We start from the raw sequence: 16,086 nt of genomic DNA, 5'->3' as shown, positions 1-16,086 counted from the left end.
AATCTTTACCGGCTTAAAGACGCTGTAAATGTGGGATTTTGGCAGGGGAATACCCACATCAAAATACACACTTCCGAGGTCGTGGCTTACCATGACAATAACGAGCAGTCGTATCTGACCCCAAACCTAAAAATGTACACACTCACTAAGGATATCCATTATCTTTGCCCAAGTAAGCCATTCATTAGAGATAACACAAAGGGCAGTTGTCCCGCCGAAGCTACACCACGGTCCCAAGTAGAGGCGACACAAGCCGAGATTGTCGGAAACCAATGGTTAGTTAATACTCCGGTGCGTACAGCTACCTTAACCTATGACCACTATGACATCGCAACACATCATGTCCTGCCCAACCAAACATTGTAGATTAGTGTCCCTAAGGACTCAATCCTCCATATTGATGACCTGGCGCTATACCATCTTCCCGAGGATGAGTACCAGGCTGAACTTGAGATTTCACCATTTTTCAAGCAGCATTCCTTAACCCTAGATCCTGAACTAGAAGAAAGGATCAAGGAGGAGGGAATGCAGCTCACTGACCTAACTCCTGTCGACACTGCCTTGGAAGCCATTGCTCACCTCCCGCCCGTCGGCGCCCCAATCATCCGGTCTTGGTCTGCCGCCGATACCGCACTATGTGTTTCTACCATTGTAGGACACATGGTGACCTTGACACTGGCCATCCTCCTCCATAAACAAGTAAATGCGGTACAAGAGTCTCTCCACAAATGTGCGTCCAGCGTCCCGCGAATCAGTTAAAGTCATGCAAAACAGTTAGACAGTTAAAGTCATGCACCAGAAATCAGCTAGTGATGAAGATGTTGTTTGTGTTTGCGTGTGCCTGTTCTCTCTCTGTGCCTCTTGTTCCAGTGCCTGCCGATGTTCACACCAACATCACCACACAAAGGGGGACATGTAAGGCCTCTATCGAACAAATCACCAAAAGAGAAAAACAGCATCACTACATTCCAGGGGAATCTAAAGCGACTTTCAAAGAACTTCCAGCTCATCACGCTCGGTAACCAAGCAACCAACCAAAGCGTGAATGGCTGGAACTGCCCGAACAGCCTGAACCGCTAAACTCCTTGAAACACTGAACTGCTGGGGCAGCTTGAAACGCTTGCAACGAGAGAAACACTTCACCAGCGCTCATTAGAGCTCCGAGAGCATCATCTGTGTAACCAAGCAACCAATCGAATCTTCATCCAGCATCTCCAACTGTCCAATCACCACCGAAGTCTTCCCAAAGACGTCATCCAAAGAACCAGGCAACCAACCAGAAGTGGCGTGATTCTTTCTGCTAAGACGAGCACACAGAGGAAAACCCGTTTCGGCCAGAGCGCAAGTAAAACAAGGTCTCCATATCATGGAATACACAGACTGATGATGACACGGTTCCACAGACTCTGCGATTTCTGCCCACACAGGAATCTGGACCACAACTGAGGTCTGCTGACTCACATAGTCCTATGAGTCTATTCAAACAGTTTTTTTCAGAGAGTGCCGTGCCACAACACCAATGCTCAGGCTGCCGAGGCAATTGCAAAGGGATGCAAATATAAATGGACAGATGTAAGCATCAGTGAGATGTACCGGGACATTGGGCTTATATTTTACATGCCGACGGTGAAGTTGCCCTCCATCAGGGACTACTGGCGACAGAGCAGTACTTTCACAGTACCTTTTCCAGCTACAGTTATGTCGGTTGACAGATACCGGACAATTTCATGGAATGTTCACATGAGTCACCCAGATGCACACAAAAAGAATGACAGAAAGAGGGGCACATGTGAACATGATCATCTGTTCAAGGTTAAACCTCTTTTGGATACTATCCGTCATGCTTGCAAAGCTATTTATCATCCCCCCCAAAAAAAATTAACTGTGAATGAGAGAATGGTGGCAAGCAAAGCAAACACAGGAATGACACAGTACATGAAACGCAAGCCAACTAAGTGAGAGTTCAAGTTGTTTGTTCTTGCTGATTCCTCAAATGGATACACCATGAACTTCTGTTTACACAGGAAAGAACAACTATCCCACAGGCCATGGACTGTCATATGATGCTGTGAAATCTCTTTTGGACTGTAAAGTTTTAGGCTCTGGGTACCATATGTACATGGACAATTTCTACACAAGTCCTAAGCTCCTAAAAGACTTGCTTACCACTGCTCTTGGAATGCAGATAATTCACTCTCTAAAAAGTCTGCTAGGGGATCTATCAGGTGGATTCGGGATGGGCCTCTATCTGTCCTACCATCTATTCTGCTTATACAGGAGACACTGTGCAGAGGAGAGTGAAATCACAAGGTACATGGAGGACAAAAACATTTCCATGTCCTGCACCTGTGACTGCATACAACAACTGTTACAGTACTACACTGCACAGCACAAAACAATGAAGTGGTACAGAAAGATTTTTGTTTTACACTTTTTGGACATTACTGCCACCAATGCTTTCACTGTGCACAAAGAGCTATATGGTAACTTGTCCCATAAAGAGTTTATGGAACAACTGATCACAGAGCTTTGTGGTATCTCACAAAGTAGCACCAAAACGGACCAGTAGTGACCATGTACCAGTTCCACCTGACCTCAGATGCCAGGAATGTTGCCATTGCTGGTCGTAAGAGCTGTGTGCATTGCAAAGCAGTGCATGGTAAGAAACAAAAAACACCATGGAAATGCCAGGCATGCAATGCTCACCTATGTCTTCAGTTGAACAGGAACTGCTTTCAAGATTGGCACAGAGATGTGTGACTGTGTATAGGGTATACAAACCTTACACCATTTTTTATCTTGCACTGTTCCTGTTTGCACTGTACCACTACATTTTTCATGTGTAAATTCAAGTACATAAGATCATCTGTGTCCCTCTCCTCTCAATTCTGAACATTTTCTCAGCACTACGTGAGCAAGTTGGTGTGCATAGTGTGTAAGAGTGGGCTTTACAAACCTTACACCATTTGTATCTTGTACTGTTCCTGTTTGCAGAGTTTTGCTCTGAATGTATCTTCTGTACCACCACGTTTCACATGCAAATTCAAGTATATTACATAAGATCATCTGTGTCCCTCTCCTCTCAATCCTAGACATTTTCTCAGCACTATGTGAGCAAGTTGGCTGGGTGTAAGAGTGGGCTTTACAAACCTTACACCGTTTGTATCTTGCACTGTTCCTGTTTGCACTGACTTATGTCCATTTTAGCATTGTTTTGCCCTGAATGTTTTATATTTTGTTTTGTGTGTAAATTCAAATATATGTCTTAAGTTATTATGTAAAGTATATTTAGAAGTAAGATAACTCTTTCAGTAGGTTTGCTACATGTATGTTTATTGGTTACAGTATATACAATGAACTCATTGACTGGAAGCAGGTTTTTTTTTTTTTTGGTCTTCAGAGCACATAAACATCATACACTTTGGAAATTCCAGGTATGTGATGTTCATTTATATATTACTTCAACATGACATAAATTTTGACTGGTAGTGTTTTAAACAGTAATTGAATCTCAAATTATATTGCATGATAGTTTAAATATATTCTAAATGAACTATAAGCAAAATATATACATTTCAGTTGTCTTCACATTCTTTTTTTGTAGCAATTCCCTATCAGTTACACTCCTGACTGAAAGGCTCATTATGCAGCTCATTATGTGGGTCTTTGTCTTTTCAGGTGTGAATCACAACATTATTCATGTTCTTTCACGCCTCCTTGCATAAGGCCATTCTAAAGAAAAAGTGTCTTTGAAAATGTAAATCAATACACTGTTTTCTGTGAACAAGAAAACTTGGTAATTTTCACATCATTTTGAAGCAAAAACTCTAGACAACAAGATCTACAAATGTTCTGTATGTGTTTTATGGCCTTTTTTCAGTGACAATTATAGTTTTTCCACTAACCACACATAAACACTGCTTTCTCAAAAACACAATCATGTACATACATGCTGCTCACATATTATTGTAAGGCAGCTTGTGCTGAATACAGTGTTATCAAGCATTAGCCAATTATGTAAGATACTAATTTCGACTAATTGGGATTGTGAAATGGCTGACTGCCGTCCTTCATAGGTTCATTACCCATGCCTAAATTCTACAGAGCGTCTAAATTTACAGCCGAGTAAGTACCAGAAAATTAAGAATCCTTGTAATTTTTTTTTTTGATGGCAATGAAACTGTGACCTATTGGATTGGTCATTCCCAAATTATCCAGAGAATACCCTCAAAATGCAAAAAGGCCGTTGGTGGCACAATGGTGATGTGAATGTATCTGATGGAAATTATAACCTTAGCTTGATTCTGATTATCCTAGCTCAAGTAAACCAAAGTGATTGTCCCACCATAATAACAAAGAAATATTGCAAACTATGTAACAGACAGTACAGAAATATAGGACACAGCCATAGACAGCACAAATGTGCTCCCCTCCGATGCAGCGATTATTGGGAAGAACTGCCGGGTCAAGAGTTACACTGATGCTTCATACAATGCCACGCACCCATTTCCTAGCACAAAATATATTTTCTACAATTTTGAAACTCGTTATGAAAATGAGAAACACAGAGACTTTCATTTGCGCAATCACTTTTAAAGGTGACAAATTTGTGGCGGAAGGGACTGTGAGGCCTCTTTCGAACAAATCATCAAAAGAACCACAGCATCACTACATTCCAGGGGAATCTAAAGATTTTCCTCTCTGACCAGCCTGACCAATAAACTTCATTAATGGCTATCCCTGCAGCCTCCCAAGAGGAATATTTTCATCCCAACAATAACACCTCCTTGTCTGGATCAATCCTCCTTTATCTCCCCAGGGGACAAGACACCTTCGTGCTTTAGAAACATGCAAGCTACACAGTTAATGGTGTTCTTTTGACCCATTTTGCTTACACATGGAAGAGACACAGGAAGAGAGTGATTTGCCAGATACTGCTGCAGGCCTGCAGAACAATAAAACAGTGATAACACGGCTCTTCTAACTAGGGAGGAGGAACTCACCCCCCACCCCCCACCCCCCACCCCCCACCCCACCACAGGACACCATAAAATTTTGCTTTTAGCTATTGGTTTTAACCATCGCTTCTAGCAGTTGCTATTGGTCTTCACCATGCTTTTTGCCGTCATTTTTGCCGCTGCTGTTTGCGTTCTTTGAACGCTTCCTGAAACGCTTCCGAAAACATGAGGAGATCGTCACATTTCTTTCTTTTACTTTAATCTTTTCTTTCTGTTGAGAGTTTTGTGTTCTAAGATAAGTTTTGCTGCTAAACCATGTCTCAGACTTAGTGCCCGCCTCAAAACTTCAACCAGCGTACACAACTCCATCCTTCAGCCAACGCCCAAGACATCACTTCCAACGACCACAAACTTCCAACCAATCAGCAACGTGGGGAACCCCATTCTGCAGCGACGTCAAAGGAAACCCCTTAACACAAAGGCAACGCAAGTACAACCTCCAGATTCTAGCTGAACTGGTGCATTTAATATAAAGTTTAATAACCTCATTGAGAAACTCAACGTGAGGGTTAATTAAATGATCGATGGTTGTTCAGGTCTAAGCAATTGCATATACTTATGCTATGAACTTGGGATTTCACATTTCACTCTTCTAAACTCATTCTTTCCTCATCTCTCTCTCTTTCTGCAACTTGTATGAATGCGCGTATATGTGTTAGATTAGTGTATATGTCTTAGGTTTATCCAATAAATTCCTATTCATATTGAAAAGAGAAGTAGCTTGTGTTTTGTGCTTATAAATTAATGTCTTAAACTGCCGACCTTGTTACCGTGCTAATAAATAGTGTTTTCACTATATTTTGGATAGTAGTATCCAGTACAGAGTTGATGTTAGGGCTTGCTCAATGAATCACTGGCGGATTCATTGATCCGCTGTAACACAGAGATTCTGTTCAATCTTAAATGATTCCCTCTGAGCTAAATTGACTTCTGTAAATCCCTTACACTGTTAATCACGTGGGTTTAAGGTTTCCTTTCCCCCTTTGATTTGTTTACTCCATTAGCTAAACCATACGCTTTAAATTTTATTAACAGTTACTTATGATTGTCCTTTCAGCACATTAACATACGTACTGATTAATTTCTTCATAAATGCTCGTATGAGGTAATGACAACATCACTAAATATTAATCACTAACTATCCTTTACAATTTTAGTTTCATTCCAAATTGATTCTCTTCATCTATAGCAGAATGATACTTACTGATTAATTTAATTACAATTGATTTAATAAATTTGGAAGAGGCATTGTTTAATATTGATCAATAACTATCATTACTGATATTGAACTTAATTATGGTTTCCCCCTCAGCAATTTCATGATGCTTATCGATTGATTCAGTTCTAATGGTAATGATACATGTTGATTAATTTAATGTTGATGGCTCTTAACAAATTTAATGGCAACATCATTTAATAGTAATCATTAACTATCATTACTGATTTTGAAATTTTAACTTCACTGTCATTTAATAATTACGTTTCTTCTCCCAAACCACAATGATACTTACTGATTAATGTAATTATGATTTACTTTGATCAATTTTGATGAGGCATCACAAATTGTAACTCTTAACTACAATTACCAGTTTGAATTTCAACATAACTGACAAATGAGTATTGTTTCCTCCCCTATACTGCAATGATACAGATGATTAACTTCACTGTAATCACTTGTAACGTTCAGCCCTATTGGTCGAATTTACAATTGTTAAAATGGGGTCAGATTATACTGTGTGAGATAAAATAAGTGTTTTAAAAGATGAGACAATGACAAAAGTACAATGAATAAATAAAATGTATTTACATAAATGCACAAGGAACTTAAAACAACAATAAAACTAGAAATCCTAGGCTGTTAAAAGCACAGAGTCTTTCAGTTCCGTACTAATAAAACAGTCCTTAAGAAATCCAACGTGTTGAAAGTTCCAATATAAAAAAGTGTCCACCGGTGTATATACAGTCCAACAAGTGATAGTCCAAGACAAAGGTGATGCTGGAATGGTAAGTCCTTAAACTCCTTAATCCAACGTGTGTTTGGTCAATGACCCTGATTGTTTGCTATGCTGCCTCCTTTATAGGATTCAGTTCCTGTTTCCTATCATGTGGTGAGTCACATGACAGGCAGACCCAGAGTGTCTTAAAGACATACACACATTAAAATGTTTAAGAGGAATTAAATGGCTAAGACAACATGAAAATCTATTAAAACTCAAATATACATAAAATCATTACAATATATTGAGCAGGTTAAAACATGTGTCCTGTGTGACGCTGTCACACACTTTAATCCAAATTTAACAAAGCATCACAAATGAGAATTATTAGCAGTCATTACAGGTTTGCAACTTTAATATCATCCATATATTAAGCATTTTTATTCCTCTTGTGGGCCTCTTCCTCTCCCTCCTACCTGTCCTCTTCTAATCCTACTACTGCTACTGTGTCGGGGATTGTACCTGTGAGGATCATAAAAGCAGAGAACTTTAGAGATATCTAATCAATATTTGCATAACTAATCATTTCATGTGGAAATTGTCTGACTCTCACTTTCTTACTTCCCTCCTCATTGCGGACCCTACCCAGCCAAGGCCAAAGCAGGTCAATGGGAGAACCGATTGGCATCACCAGTTGTAAACACACATCTAAAAGCACTCTAATTGGTGTATGGATTCAATCTTGTCAGTTAAGAAACCAATACTGTCATTGTTCTTTCCTTCACCCTGGAGGGATTATAATAACAAATCACAGTCATGGTGTTTTTTTTTTTTGTTTTTTTTTTTTTTGATTATCATTTGATTTTTATTAGATTTTCAAAAAAAACAACATACAAAATAAAACCAGAACTGAACAAAACAGACAAAAGAAACAAATACTGTCAGCACTACCTAGAAATAAAATGAATACTTACATGACATAGTAATACCCTAGATATTAGTACTTCACAGTTCTAAGGATATACACCTTACTACCCAATGAACCAGTCACGAATAGACTCTACAACTCTTTGCCAGGCCTGCACTGTTCTTGGTTTGGCTTTATTAAGCCTTGCTAAAGAGCATTCCATATTAACTATATGTTGCATATTCGATAACCACAGTCTAGAAATATCTGCCTTGGTGTCCCACCAAAGTGCAATTATTGTTTTCTTTGCTGCAGTGAAACCTGAAAAAATAATCCTTTTGTCCATTGCGTCAAGGTTCAAAGAAGAGTCATCATTCAGCAAGCACAGGCAAGGATCCGGAGTGATCTTGCACTTAACCAGTTCTTCTAAGTCCCGACAAACTTGAATCCAAAATTGGTTGATTACCGAACATTCCCAAAACATATGATACATTGTACCAACTACAGATTTTTGACATACAGTGCAGTTAGGATCAGATGTTAATCCCATTCTGTATCGTCTATATGGCGTCGCATAAGCCCTATGGATGGTTTTAAAATGAATAAGTTGGTGACTCCAATTTCGAGATGTTTCACTTATATTTGACCATACTACAATCCACAGTCATGGTGTTTTGAAAACCCATAATTTTTTTTTTTAAGTAGGAAAAGGGGGCAAATAAATGTGACTACATTCATTCTGCTGCTAGAGAAGTTTGTTCTCTCTCTCTCTCTCTCTCTCCTACCATTAGCATTAACCTCTCTTACTACAAAAATATTGTTTTTTTTCCTCCTCTTTTTCTCCTCTCTTTCTCCCCTTTTAGGAAAAGGGGGAAGCAGATGACTACCACCCTATTCTTTGCTGTGTGTGTCGTTTTCTTTACTCCCTCTTCTCTAGCTGTGCCACCTGCGCGGGCCACTAATCTCCTCCACAGTGACGAGTTAGAAGCACGCCCAGCAGCAAACCGTTGTTGAAGAAAAGCACTCTTACCAGCCTACTACACACCTGACACTGCACACTCACACCTCTGTTTTTGCCTTGTTTGTTTGTTTGTTTTCTTTCTCTTCAAGGTCTGTGTCAGTTGTTGGTCTAAGCCTCCCTCACTGCGTCGAAACATGTCTCTCACAACAGACCCTGTCGGCCACTGGGAGGACTTAGAAACCTGGCAAAGTGCTGTGACAGACAGCCTCCTATCCAAGGCCGCTGAATCTCTCAGACATCAGACACAAGACCAGCTGGATGACAACATAAGCATCATGGGACAAGACCCAAACCAGAGCTACAGTCACAAAGATCTAGCCAAGATCATTGGCTCCCTAAGTCACACCCTCAAGCGGATTGACAGGCTCCAGATTTCCGGATGGAAATGAGACCTGACGTCACTGACAAAGATAGACTCTACTTGCTGTGAACAACCTCCAGCCCAGAGGTGCAGAGGTTGTTAGTGACAGCCCGCTCACACAAAGACGGACTACCACCTGCTCCGGAAAGCCCTGTAAGAATTTGCAGATCCAAAGTCAGAACATAGACTGGTGGCCACCCCGGAGACCAAACAAGGTCGTCACAAGACTCCTCGAGCCTAATACAGCTGACTCAGATGGGCATACTTGACATGGAAGAGGACTTGAACTTCAAAACCCTCTTTCTGAGAAATCTTCACCCAGGAGTGAGCCATCATCTTGGCATTCTCACATACCCACAGACAAATGACGTCTCAGCAACATTGGCACACAAAGCCTAAAAAACAAAAGACGGCAGCAGAAAAGGGCACCAAATCCCCAGCAGTTTCTGACATCACCACTCAGAGTCAAGGAATGGCCCTCAAAGGGTGCCCACCACATGGAGAGCACCAAGCAGCCACCTAAAGAATGGAGATCATCCTGGTCCAACAGAGAACGGGACTCCCACTTTGGTGCCCATCCTAAATAGAGAAATAACCACTGGGATGGACTGCGTGGATAAGAACACTCACCTGGATGCCACTGGGAGAAATCTTGGGACCATCCAAGGCCTCAAAAGAGTTGATGGGATGGGTCATGAAACCAGTAAACCTCATCAGGAAGCTCAGGAAAAAGTTCGTGAGAATCTGGCGGAATCTCCAAGAGAAAGCGACAATCATACCCTGGAGCAACCAGCCCCAGAAACTGATGAAAGAACTCACAAAGACCTCACTCTGATCGAGCTCGAGCTGAATCCACACCAGAACAAAAGACATCGCCAGGTTTTGACTCACAAAAACTGATGAAAATGATGATGCAAGAGTTCTTTAAATGCCAGGAAGAGGATCGGAAGTGGGAAAAGAAAGAGAAACCAGATTCAGCCTGACTAGCAGCAGAACGAAAAGGCAGTGAACACTTAATCCACTTGAAAACAGCACTCCTTCACCTTGCCCTTTAAAGAACTGTAACCCCCATAAATACAGACAGAAATTCCACCTAAAGGAGTGGAAGCCTGAATCCATCTGGACCTTCATAATTATATTAATATTTGTCTAATCATTAATAAAGATTAATAATATTCTTGATTCTAATACGGTTGATTTGATGTTAATAAGGGACCACAAGTAATCTGTCTCATTCACCCGTCCTTGATCAAATAGAGTGTGTATCTTTTTCCTGCTGAGTTCTATTTTCTCCTAGGGTCAAGATGTCACGATGTAAGGGGAGGGGGGTCAAGAAGGACCCCTGACCTAGGAGATCCATGAGTGACCGGAACAACTGTTACAAAGATCTAAGAGTTTTACCAGATATTAAAGTAAACTTTAGTTCATTTCATATGCTTTTTCCTTGATGCTGTCCGCATAGTGGGATGTGTAACCAACCATACTGATAAGAGCCCTGCCAGGACTAGCCAACCTTGGAAGATGGATAAGAGTTTGGTTGTATGTGTGTGTGTATCTGTCTTTGTGTCTTTGACTAGGAGCACAGCAGAGCTGACTACACTGGCATCCTGTTCAGAAATAGGTCTCTGGAGCGACCTGTTGCTCTGACCCGGGTTCACTTGTTGCCTAGATAATCATGTATGGATATGCGTTGCGTTTGATGTCCATATGTGGAGATTTACTAAGTTTATCTGGATTTGAACCAATCAGAATCTTTCTGACCTATGTATTTGCGTAGTTAGCAACTTGTGTTAGAGTATAACTACTGGTGATTGTAACATGTACGCAGAGCGGCCTACGAACTCCGTCGAGAGTGTTGAAGCTGGCTTCTGCTGATGAAACTGCAAACTATCTTCTTCAGTAAAATTTTCTTCGATTGACTACATCGCTGACCCCTGGTCTTCATTACCACACACCTACACTTTGGGTTTAACTGTATTTTCCCATACAGTTAATGGTGGAGGACGCACGGGCATTCATTCTTCGATGACATCCCCGATCAATCAACAGAAACAAGGTAGGAAACTTTAACTAATTTATAGTTAGGGACTGTCTGTGACGGAGGGAGTGAGAGAAGGGAGAGCGATATAGGGACTCACTCAGACGTGAGTGAGTGCACCAGAGGAAAAAGTGGATTGTGAAACTGGTGCTGTGAGAATTGTGGTATACTTGAACTGAAAAGAAGTTAAACGTACATAACTTCGTAAGCTTGATGATGTATACTTGTTCATATCAACATGTACAAACCTATAGAATAAAATACGAAAGTGAAAAGGTGTGAGTGAAGTGCATTCCATTGGGGAATAAAAGCACAAAGGACCCGTGGGGGCAAAACGCACTCTCTGGAAGGCACTAGGAGCCTGTGAGCCAGACCGAGTGAGTGATTTGAAGTGCAAATCACTCAAAAGAGTGTAAGATGCTAGAAAACGGATTGTCTAGTCGTGATCGCTCAACCAACTCTCAACTCCTACCAGCACAGATAGGGGTGCCCCGAACTAAGTGGTTAGGATAGGTCAGTTGGATAGGGACTGAGAATAATAATAGTAATTCAAACCAGACGTGCACATAAGATATAGACATAAATCAGGTAAAGGTTGATTGATCTGGGATGCGTCAGGAGTGACCCTGCAAGAGCTAAATTGTGAATTAACTTAGATTGGTGTGTGGTGAGAAATACTTTGCAGTTTCTGAAGTAGAAGTCGAAGAATTGATACATAAGCGTTCATGTTAGTGACCTCGATTTGATTATTGCTGCTAGCATTTCTTGGGGGCTTCAATAATAATAATAATAATAATAAAAAAAAAAAAAAAAAAAAAAAAAAAAAAGTATATATTTTCCTTTTTCAGAATGGCTGATAAATCTAAGAAAACACTCGAATTGACCAAGGGTGATGAAATAGACGAGAGCCAACTTTGTAAACAAATGTGCTCTGATTTGTTAACTGCTAAAAAGGCTTCTGAACTCGTCAAGCGAATGGTTAGCTCGGGATTTGATTCCCAATGGAAACTGAAAGAACAGTTAGAATGGCTACAGACCAAAAAGGAGACAGAAAAGCATACGTTTCTTGCTGTGTGTGCATTCTCATGGATATCTAAAGTGGGAGGAATTGTTGTAACAAAGGATGGTGTGGTTTCTGACATAAGTAAAGTCTGGAAACAGTTGAGGTCTAGGTGTGAAAAGATGACAGAGATTACAGGGATTGAGGTGGGTGATGATCTGAGTGGTTTTAATGAAGGGCTTGCTGTGCTCATTGAAAGGGCTGAAGAAGCTGCGAAAGCTGAGCGGGCTGAAAAATGTTCTGCAACTGCTATGTTTCCCACTGCTCCCCCCCTGAGCTCTCTCCTCAGACTGTGCAGATTGCAGCTGTCACAGGCTCCGCCTCACAGACAGAGGAGCAAACCAACTCCCCTTATGCCGCCGTGAGAAACTTATTGGAAGAAGCTGCTTCTGGGGCACCGCCCCCATATTTAGACACATCTGAGTTTCCTCCCCTGCAAGCAAAGGATGAGACAAAGAAAGAGAGCCAAAGGGCCTCTCGTCCTCCCCCGGAGTGGAGCAGGAGCCTTCCCAGAGGGAAGGTTTCTGCTGCACCCATCAAAGCCTCATATGATGAGAAAAGAAATACTGAAATGGGGGCAGGTTATGAGATAGGTCAGGTGTGAGGTGAGAGTGGTCAGGGCTTACTCCCTCCGAGAAAAGTACTCTGCTTGCAGGGATTGAACCTCTAAGATTGTTCACCCCAAACAAGGTGACATGGGAGAAAATAGAAGCAATTGCTAGACAACAGAATTTGGGGATAGCAGATATACAATCATTGGTAGAAAGTCCAGTTCCAACCAGTAAATTGGTCAAGGTTCAATCTATCAGATTTGATCCCTTAGTACCTGAAGACTGGGAAGGTTACTGTAATGCATACAGGGACTATAAATCACAGGTGCAAGAATTACTGGGGAGGGGCTCTTTCCCTTGGACAGGTGTGACCTGGAAGTTATCCAAAAACAAAACGAAAGTCCCTTAGAGTATGTTGAGCGTTTCCGTAGTGCTTACGAAAATTACTGTGCGGCTAACAATTGCAATGAGGAATATGATTTGGCAATCATTATTGAAACCGCTATAGATGGATTGTCTCACCGTTTCAGAGATCTGTTGTTCTCTGGGTCGGTGAACATTCAAACTTGGGATTCATTGTTAAAATTGTGTACCTCAACTTGGGTGCGTCTGCAAAGACATGGCGCAGAATCCCCTTTAACTCCCGCTGTGTCTACTGCTGTTGCAGGGACGGAAACAAATCCATCACCCCCGCAGGCAACGGGGTCCCATGACCCCCGGGACTGCTTTAGGTGCGGTCAGGGTGGACATATTAGTCGAGATTGCCCAACTGCCCCAAAAAGGTGCGGAAATTGCGGCAGGATGGGTCACCTCACAAAGTACTGCAAGTTTGTTAACCCTGTGTTTCAAAGAAAGAAAGTAAGAAATGACACTGATAAATCCAAAAATAGGCCAACCTTGTCTGACGCTGATATACTCAAACTGAAGCAACTGATTACTGGAGATTAGGGGTCAGCGGCCTCCGGTTCATGTGATGAGACTGATCCTCGCCCTTTTATTCATGCATTGTTAGGAGGCCGGCAATGTATAGCACTAATTGACACCGGGGCTCAGATTAGCATCACAAACATTCCATTAGAAATCACATCTGATTGTATGTACATAGAAGATTTAAATGGTAAAGAAAAGTTTCACAAATCTGTTCCTATTCCTCTGTCTCTAGCTTATTCTCAACGTGTGTTTTGGACTGAATTCTGGGTTGGGAAAAACACTGTGGGAACTATAATCGGTGTTGACATTTTGAATAACCTAGAAGCTGATGTTTTGCTTTCAACAGATAAGCTCGTGCTCGGCTGCAATGAAGTAATTGGCTTATCTCACGCGGGCCCCCACCATGAGACTGGAAGTGCTGTGGCTACAGCCGTAAGTGTAACAGAGACAAGACCTGAGTGGAAATACATTATTTCCCAATTTCCTAAGGTTTGGGCTAAAGATAAATTTGATTGTGGTAATGTTCAAATACAGCCACTTAGCATACCTGGTCCCATGCATGATGCCAAACGACAATATCCTTTGAAAAATGATGCCCCCTTGATCCAGGTGACCAAATGAAATTTACGTTCTCATGCTCTGGACGACAATGGACGTGGAGCCGCCTCCCCCAAGGATTTTGCAACTCGCCCACGTTGTTTCACCAGGTACTTGCTCTTTTATCGATCCAATACACAAAGAGATCGAAGCTGATGGGTCTGTCATACTCCAGTATGTAGATGACCTGCTGATCGTGGGTCCACGGCCGACGCATCACCCCCGAACGGATAAAGGCCATCATTGAACTTCCGAAACCGAACACGGTCACTGGTCTAAGGCAGGTAATGGGACTTGAATATACTGAACTGTCTTAAGCCCCTCACAGAAGCTCTAAAGGGAGAAAAGCCCGGAATGGAGCTGATTGAATGGACTGAAGAGATGGAGGAGGCTTTGGTGAGTATCAAAGAGACTCTTTCTTCCTGCCCTGCACTCAGACATGCAGATGCCAGAAAGGCCTTTCATCTATGGACCTGGGTGGGAACCAAATCCTACTCCGCAGCGCTGGGTCAGCGTGTTCCAGGGAGAACATCCTACGGCATGGTGGGGTATTACTCCACGCCCATCCCCGCCTCCATGGCTGGACAGCATCCCTGCCTACTGATTTGTGACTGCGCTGAATGGGCCGTTAAAGCAACAGAGGAGGTCGTTGCTCATCAGAAGGTGGTATTGCACACTAGACATCAAATCCTCAGATTGCTCACTAACACTCGCTTGGGGTCCATTTCAAACCAGCGGTGAGCCAAGTGGGAAGCTACCCTTCTGAGCAAGAATGTGGACATTCAAATTGATGCTGAAAACATCATTAATCCTGCATCACTGCTGCCAGATGAAGGGACTGCTCACAACTGTGCGGAGCCTTCTTGACACCGACCCTCTGCCACATGCCATGAGACTGTTTGTTGATGGATCCAGCTTCCATGAGAATGGTCAGAGATACACCGGCTGGGCAGTGGTGAATGAACATGAAGAAACTGTTGACTATGGATCTCTTTCAGGTGGAGGAGCTCAAATTGCGGAACTGATCGCCCTGATCCGTGCGTTGCAGTTTGGTCGAGCGAAGCGGATTAACGTGTACACTGTACTGTCCTCAACATAGCTTTCATGATTTGACCCTGTGTAGAAACACAGGGGCTTCCCTAACACACAACTTCCCATTTCCCACCAGAAGTTTGTTTGGAGCTCATGGATGCCTGGTCTTGGGCTGCTGGAGCAGTGATCAAGGTCACTGGACATTTACAAGAAGAGTCACTGGAAGCAAGGGGAAACCAGAAACTGCGGATGCTGAATGCTAAAATGCTAAACTAACTGACTGACTTGTAAATACACATGGCTTTTTCTCCTCAGGAAGATGAAACCCCTGCAAGAGACATTTTTGAACTATATGCAGCTGATGACCCAGATGAAACGGATCAATGGGTCAAACTAGGGGCACATAAGTCATCTGATGGACTGTGGACTTTTAATGATAAATTTGTATGCCCCTCATCAGCTCGTACTGAATTAATGTCTTTGTATCATGGTTTGGCAAATGCAGGTCCAGAGAAATTACATGCAATGGTCTCAAAAACATGGTGGTGGCCCAAGATGAGAACCGCTTGTGCAGATTTTTGTAAAAGATGCTTAGTATGTCTTAAGGTGAATTTTCCCTCAAAGTTAAAGATTC

The sequence above is a fragment of the Labeo rohita genome, chromosome 9 (genome assembly GCF_022985175.1).
Source record: "Labeo rohita strain BAU-BD-2019 chromosome 9, IGBB_LRoh.1.0, whole genome shotgun sequence".
Classification (NCBI taxonomy): domain Eukaryota; kingdom Metazoa; phylum Chordata; class Actinopteri; order Cypriniformes; family Cyprinidae; genus Labeo; species Labeo rohita.
Note: the sequence above shows the minus strand (reverse complement) of the source record.